The sequence below is a fragment of the Vigna angularis genome, chromosome 3 (assembly GCF_016808095.1).
Source record: "Vigna angularis cultivar LongXiaoDou No.4 chromosome 3, ASM1680809v1, whole genome shotgun sequence".
Classification (NCBI taxonomy): domain Eukaryota; kingdom Viridiplantae; phylum Streptophyta; class Magnoliopsida; order Fabales; family Fabaceae; genus Vigna; species Vigna angularis.
In genome coordinates, this window is record NC_068972.1 from 19,613,109 (window position 1) to 19,620,564 (window position 7,456).

The 7,456-nt window shown below is 48.5% G+C and overlaps 1 long non-coding RNA gene across 3 annotated transcripts; it reads left to right on the forward strand.

Moving 5' to 3' along the window:
- Positions 1 to 3,812: 3,812 nt before the first annotated feature.
- Positions 3,813 to 7,456, forward strand: LOC128195921 (uncharacterized). 3 transcript variants are annotated; one of them, XR_008247831.1, is made up of 4 exons: positions 3,813 to 4,110; positions 4,579 to 5,074; positions 5,188 to 5,251; positions 7,076 to 7,456. It is a non-coding gene; the product is annotated as an uncharacterized LOC128195921 (long non-coding RNA). The 3 variants fall into 3 exon arrangements; XR_008247832.1 differs by having other exon boundaries at positions 4,603 to 5,074; XR_008247830.1 differs by lacking the exons at positions 4,579 to 5,074; positions 5,188 to 5,251.

Consider the following 7,456-nt stretch of genomic DNA (forward strand, 5'->3'; position numbering starts at 1 on the left):
AGCATAGTCTCGGCCGTTCGGCCTTCTCATGTAAGGACGCTCGGTCTCAGCATTGTCTCGACCGTTCGGCCTCAACCTCTTCCCGGCCACTTGGCCATAGCATATTTTCGGCCTTACAAGGTACGGACACATCTTTCTTTAAACATGAAATTCGCTATGTTCCCTTCATGGTGCAGGTAACCGGCAACAATGGCGATGAAGCGAAAGACCGTCCGCCCCATTAAGACCAAGCTGGTGAAAAAGAGCGTTCCAAAGAGAACGACTCTCAGCTTGGTTGGGCAAAAGGACCGTCCACCCCAGTAAGACCAAGCTGGTGAAAAAGAGTGTTCCAACGAGAACAACTCTCAGCTTGGCCGGGCAAGAAAGCGAAAGACCGTCCGCCCCATTAAGACCAAGCTGGTGAAAAAGAGCGTTCCAAAGAGAACGACTCTCAGCTTGGTTGGGCAAAAGGACCGTCCACCCCAGTAAGACCAAGCTGGTGAAAAAGAGTGTTCCAACGAGAACAACTCTCAGCTTGGCCGGGCGAGAAAGCAAAGAGCCGGCCGTCCATAACTTAGCCGAATCTGGCATTCAGGAATCAGCCGGCCATCCGTAACTTAGCCAAATCTGGCATTCAGCGATCAGCCGGCCATCCGTAACTTAGCCGAATCTGGCATTCAGGAATCAGCCGGCCATCCGTAACTTAGCCAAATCTGGCATTCAGCGATCAGCCGGCCATCCGTAACTTAGCCAAATCTGGCATTCAGGAATCAGCCGGCCATCCGTAACTTAGCCAAATCTGGCATTCAGGAATCAGCCGGCCATCCGTAACTTAGCCAAATCTGGCATTCAGCGATCAGCCGGCCATCCGTAACTTAGCCAAATCTGGCATTCAGGAATCAGCCGGCCATCCGTAACTTAGCCAAATCTGGCATTCAGGAATCAGCCGGTCATCCGTAACTTAGCCAAATCTGGCATTCAGGAGTCAGCCGGCCATCCGTAACTTAGCCAAATCTGGCATTCAGGAGTCAGCCGGCCATCCGTAACTTAGCCGAATCTGGCATTCAGGAATCAGCCGGCCATCCGTAACTTAGCCGAATCTGGCATTCAGGAATCAGCCGGCCATCCGTAACTTAGCCAAATCTGGCATTCAGCGATCAGCCGGCCATCCGTAACTTAGCCAAATCTGGCATTCAGGAGTCAGCCGGCCATCCGTAACTTAGCCGAATCTGGCATTCAGGAATCAGCCGGCCATCCGTAACTTAGCCAAATCTGGCATTCAGCGATCAGCCGGCCATCCGTAACTTAGCCAAATCTGGCATTCAGCGATCAGCCGGCCATCCGTAACAGCCGAATCTGGCATTTAACACTAATCTGGAGTAGGGGGACGTCAATCAACAATCCGGCCATTTGTCCTCCAAGGTACGCCAAGTCGACCACCACATGGACCCAACAATTCGGGGACCATCTAAAAAACCCTTCGCACAATCAAATTACGCTCGGGCTTGGGGGGCTTATGTACTGATAAGTCCTCCCAGCATAGACCGAGCGAACGGTTAATAAGGCTGCCCCCCAAAGTGGCAATCAGGACCAAGGCCGCCCGAGCGCCACAAGGCCGAGCGTTCACCCCTGTTGAGAACCAAAGTCGAGCGCCCACCCTGGACGACTCGCATAAAGAACCGGACGTCTATCTAAAGTAGCACGTCCGCCCAAAGAGTGAACGAGCGTCCAATCACTCAAAAAGGGACGTCCAAGATGGAACGTCCGTCCAGAATGAAATGTCCGCCCAAAATGACGAGCGGCCACCCGTCTCAAGCAACAAAGACCGAACGTCCAAATAAACATTAGTCCGAGTTTGCATGGATCCAGCGGTTTTCCAAAATGACGCCCATCCAGGCACGGACAACCCCTTCGCACAATAAACTTATGCTCGGGCTTCGGGGGCTTATGTACTGATAGGTCCTCCCGGCATAAGACACGCCCGCCCAGTAATCCGGACGTCCGCCAAATAGTCTAGGACCGTCCGGACTTAGAAATCGGACGACCGCCCAAGGATATGACGTCCGCCCAAGAGCTGGACGTTCGCCCAAGAAGTAGGACGTCCGCCCAAGAGCTGAACGTCCGCCCAAGGTTGGCATGTCCGCCCAATGTGGAGCGTCCGCCAATGTGAAGCGTCCGCCAATGTGGAGCGTCCGCCCAGTGTGGAGCGTCCGCCCAATGAGGAACGTCCGCCCAAGAGCTGGACGTTCGCCCAAGAAGTAGGAGGTCCGCCCATGAGCTGAACGTCCGCCCAAGGTTGGCATGTCCGCCCAGTGTGGAGCGTCCGCCAGTGTGAAGCGTCCGCCAATGTGGAGCGTCCGCCCAGTGTGAAGCGTCCGCCCAATGTGGTAAGTCCGCCCAATGTGGGGCGTCCGCCCAATGTGGAACGTCCGCCCAAGAGTAGGACGTTCGCCCGAGGACCGGACATCCGCCCAAGAGCTGGACGTCCGCCCAAGAGATGGACGTCCGCCCAAGAGCTGGAGCGTCCGCCAATGTGGAGCGTCCGCCCAGTGTGGAGCGTCCGCCCAATGAGGAACGTCCGCCCAAGAGCTGGACGTTCGCCCAAGAAGTAGGAGGTCCGCCCATGAGCTGAACGTCCGCCCAAGGTTGGCATGTCCGCCCAGTGTGGAGCGTCCGCCAGTGTGAAGCGTCCGCCAATGTGGAGCGTCCGCCCAGTGTGAAGCGTCCGCCCAATGTGGTAAGTCCGCCCAATGTGGGGCGTCCGCCCAATGTGGAACGTCCGCCCAAGAGTAGGACGTTCGCCCGAGGACCGGACGTCCGCCCGAGGACCGGACGTCCGCCCAAGAGCTGGACGTCCGCCCAAGAGATGGACGTCCGCCCAAGAGCTGGACGTCCGCCCAAGAGCTGGACGTCCGCCCAAGGATCGGACGTCCGCCCAAGAGCTGGACGCCCACCTAGGGTAACATCCCGGACCGTCCATCATTCCCAACCGACGCACTTCGCTGATTACACGGTTAAACGCTAAATGACACATTAAGTCCTTAATGAAGATTAAGGTATTATTGGGCCGTTCCCAGACCCCCAAAAGGTAAAAGCCCATTACAACTCACTATAAATAAAGGTCTCAGGTATGAACTCTGACCAACTTGATAACGATGCATACACGCATCACAATCGCTCTGTCATATTACTGACTTGAGCGTCGGAGTGCCTTTAGCAGGTACCCGGCCCCCTCCCCAACTGGGAGGGTGGAGCAGCGCCAAGGAGGAGGACGCCCGCCCAGCTTGGAGCTGAAAGCAAAGGATCATCCGCCAGGAGGGGAGGACGCCCGTCCAGCTTGGTGCAGAGAGCGAGCGTCCGGATTGGAGGACGCCCGCCCGGTTTGGAGCACAGAGCAATCGTCCATCTTGATGCCGCCCGCCAGTGAAGCTTGCTTCGGTTCGTGGGATCCAGCTGAAAGTGTCCGCCCGTTTCCGACGTTCGTGATCGCTCATCCGCCCGGCTCCAGCGTTCGCCATCAGTCGTCCGCTCGTTCATCTTCGCCGTCCGCCCGTCCGCCATCAACAGTAAGCTCGTGTGTTTTTACAGGGTCCGCCCGAACACCGTCGAAACAGTTATGTTTTATGCCATATCGAACTTAATTGAATCAAGTTATAATTAAAATAAAAATAATAAGGAGAAGAAATAAGCGAAAAGCAATAAGTTAGATAGATATTAAGAGGTTACTTAATTAGCAAACTAAGCTTGGTTCAGTGGAAAGGGTGATGTAATGGTTTGTGTGAGGCTTGTGTGCCTTCATTTCGAATCCTGAGTACAAAACTGGTTTTCTTTTTTAATTTTTGTATTTCATGGGCTTTTATTTCTTTCTCTCGGTGTTTTTTTATTTGCTCTTCTTTTTCTTTGCATTATATTGGGTGTTTCTTCCAAAACCTTAAAACTAAGGGAAAGGACGTGAAAGAGAGAATTGTGCAGGGGAGAGCACCAAATGCTCAGTCTGTGATGAGCGAGATCGGTGAATGAGAGACACCGAGAGAATGAGTTATTGGGAATCAGAAAATGAACGCTGGAACGGGATAACAATATACATGAAATTCGAATCTAGGGTTGCCGAAAAAGGGGAAATCGAACGAGGTATGATAAACTATCTTGGTCTGCAATGGTTGTTTGAATTATGAGATTTTATGTTTGTCTTGCTTTGTAATTTCTTTCTGTGGGATGTCTTGTAGAAGTACTGAATATATATACACCTTTCGGATAAATGGAAGTAAGGGGTATATATATATATATATATATATATATATATTGAGTTCTAATTTTTGAGGTTACAAAATAAGAATTTAGTAATTTTGGCGGATATGTATTTTTTGTTTAGTGTGTAAATGTCTGGAAGTTTAAATGTAGTTATATCAATGTTTGGAGGATTGGATACTGTTAGAGGATAAATTTAAAGTAGGAAATATGTCATGGTGTGAATTAAGCTTGGAAGGAGAACTGGAGATATAAACAGGTGTATAAAGGAGGATAAGAGAAAATGTAAGTCTGGATGTTTATGGATGTTTTATTTACCGATGTATCATGAATGTTTGGGATTGTGTTTAGAGCTTGGAATCTGTCACGCTTCAGAAAAACGTGCACAGTGGAGTCCACGTGGCAGGCGCAGGGCGAGCCACCTCAGCCCGCACATGGGCGACAGCAGCGCCTGGCATCCACTGACAGATGCCAGCTGTCGCACGCCAAGCTGATCAGAGCGCAGTGGGAACGTGCGTTCGGCGTGGTGGAGTCCAGGTGTTCGCTCGGGAGTGGACGACCGTCCGTTGTAGGCTACTGAGGCATAGTGGAGTGCGCTGGTGGGTGCGGAAGTGCGCTGGCAGGGTGGAAAGCAAATCTGAGAATTTCTGAAATACTCTTCACCCTCTGCACGCACCCCTCTTTCCTTCATTTCGGAAACACAAATTCTCTCCTCCTTCTCTCTACACCTGAACCTCTTTCTCTCTCTAAGGAACCACCACTCAAACCTCCTCCGTTCCACACTCCGGCAAGATTGAAGGACGCTCGGCGTAGGAGTTCCAGAGAGAACGTTCGACTGGTGAAGCTGGTAGGTTCTTCCTTCCTCTCTGACGTTCGTCCTTAGCTGTGTTTGAGTTGTACGTTCGTATTTCTTAGAGTAGAGCGGTTCTGATTTTTCATTATTGGGGTTCGTCTGAACAGTGGATTAACGAGCGCTTGTTATTGGAATTTGAGTAGAGAATCTGTGAACGTTCGTCATTTCCGGGTAAGGGAAGCTTACTTAATTTAACTGTTTTGTTGTATGTGTGGGTGTGAACGTTCGTTATTTTACTGTATAGATGCATGATGAATGATGAAATGATGGTATGAACGTTCGTTATTTCACTGTATGATGTTGCCATGACTGATTTGCATGAACGTTCGTTATTTTGAAAGTATGAGAATATTATATGTTGATTTGGATGCATGAACGTTCGTTACTTGGATGAAATGAAATATATGAAAGTACATGATATGAATCGTTTGAAAAATGAGATTTTCTTTATGTGAACGAGTGGAACTATGAGAAAGGAACTGGAAATGAAAAATGAATTGTAAGAGGACTTTATGAACATGTACGTTCGTACTGAACAGTCATTTACCGTTCGGTTTTCCCCTAATAAAAGGTTTGAAATGTTGATCCTATCATTTTAATAAATCCCTGTTTGAGGACGAACGTCCTCGTCCTAAATTGCCATGCTTGAGCGTTCGGCCAAGCACTGTTTTGATCTTCTCTTTGTAATTCCCATGATATTTTACGTTCGTTACTGAGACGGTCTCTGACCGTTCGGTGTTTGTTGGTCAACATGATAAATTCCCTGGTTGAGGACGAGCGTCCTCACCCTAGAATGCTCTGTTTGAGCGTTCGGTTTGGCACTGTAGAAATGTTGTACGTCTGATAAACTTCCCTCTTTTTGTACTTGTATATATATACGTAGCAGTGCATATTTTCGTTCGTATTACTTCTCCAAACTTCTCTTAGTTTATTTTCAAGACTTATCAATCTGAGTTACTGGACGTTCAGTCTTACACCAGACGTTCGCCCAGAATAGCGTTCGGTCTTACACCGGACGATTGTACTGGAAGGCGTTCGGTCTTACACTGAACGTACGCTCAAAGTGTCGTTCGGTCTCCAACTGAGCGTTCGTTATAAATAGTGCTCGGTCTCCAACTGAGCGCTCGGCCTAATAGTGCTCTTCTTTGAATTGAGCGTTCGTCCGAATAGTACTCGGTATCGTTTTGAGCGCTCGTTCTCTTCTCCCACTAAATAGCGTTCGTCCAATGAACAGTACTATTGGAATTTTCTGCAGATTTTAGCGTTCGGTCTTCGTTCCGAACGAGCGTCTTTTGGTCTCGCTTTTAGCGTTCGGTCTTTGATTCAAACGAACGTCCTTTTGGTCTCACTTACAACGTTCGTCCTCGATCTTTGGGGACAGAACGTTCGGCTTTTGGTGATTTTGTTATGAATGATGAAAATGATTATGGATTGATGAATAATGAATGATGAACAGTATTTGAGATGATATGAAAGTTATGAATATTGAACGAGCGTTCCAGGCAGGAACGACTCATGGTTGAATGTTGAAAGTTGTAAAGTATGACTGTGGATAGTTAATGCTGGCTGTTCATCCTGATGTTCCGTGAGTGCTCGTTCTCAAGTAGAGGACGCACGTCATGCGTGGGAACGGCAGGAGGTCCTTAGTCCATAAGTTAACGTGGGCGACGTAAGAACGGACTAACCTCGGGTGGCAGCTGATGAGGATGCCAGTTACCACACCACCCGGGTGCGTGAACGCCTGTAACTACGCAGATTTCATACAGTCCGGACAGTCAGTCGTGTTGAGTTTTATTTTGTACATGCGTTAAATTATGTGATGTATGATGAATGCGTACGTTGATATGTATGTGTGAAATGAACTGTTTGCTAGAAATTATATGTTGATGCATGAGTTAAATTACGTAAGCTTACCCTTTCGTTTTCCTTGTGTTGCCCATTGTACTTGTACGTCCGTCTTGTCATTGCAATGATCATCCGTGTGGGTGTGAGCAGAGGGAGATGAGCGTTTGGAAGAAGCATTGAATGAAGAGAGCCTGGTTGATGTTGAAGTAAAGATCGAGCAGTGAGATCGCTCGGCCAGTATTGTATTTAGTTGAATTGAGTGGTCGTTCGACCATCTCTTGTTTTCTTTTGAGTTAATTCGACCGTTCAGTAATTATCCTGTGTAAACCGTTCGGTCAGGTTTCTTGTACGTTTATCTTAAATTTGTAAAACTCTTATGTGTGGCGTGCGACTTTTGCACATTCGTCCGTTATGTTGGATTTGTACTCAAGGACGTTCGTCCTTGAGCGTTCGTTCGGGTTTTATTTTGTTTTTAGTTGGAAAACTGTATTGAAATATTATTAAATGTGATTTTCTGATTTTATGGTGTTA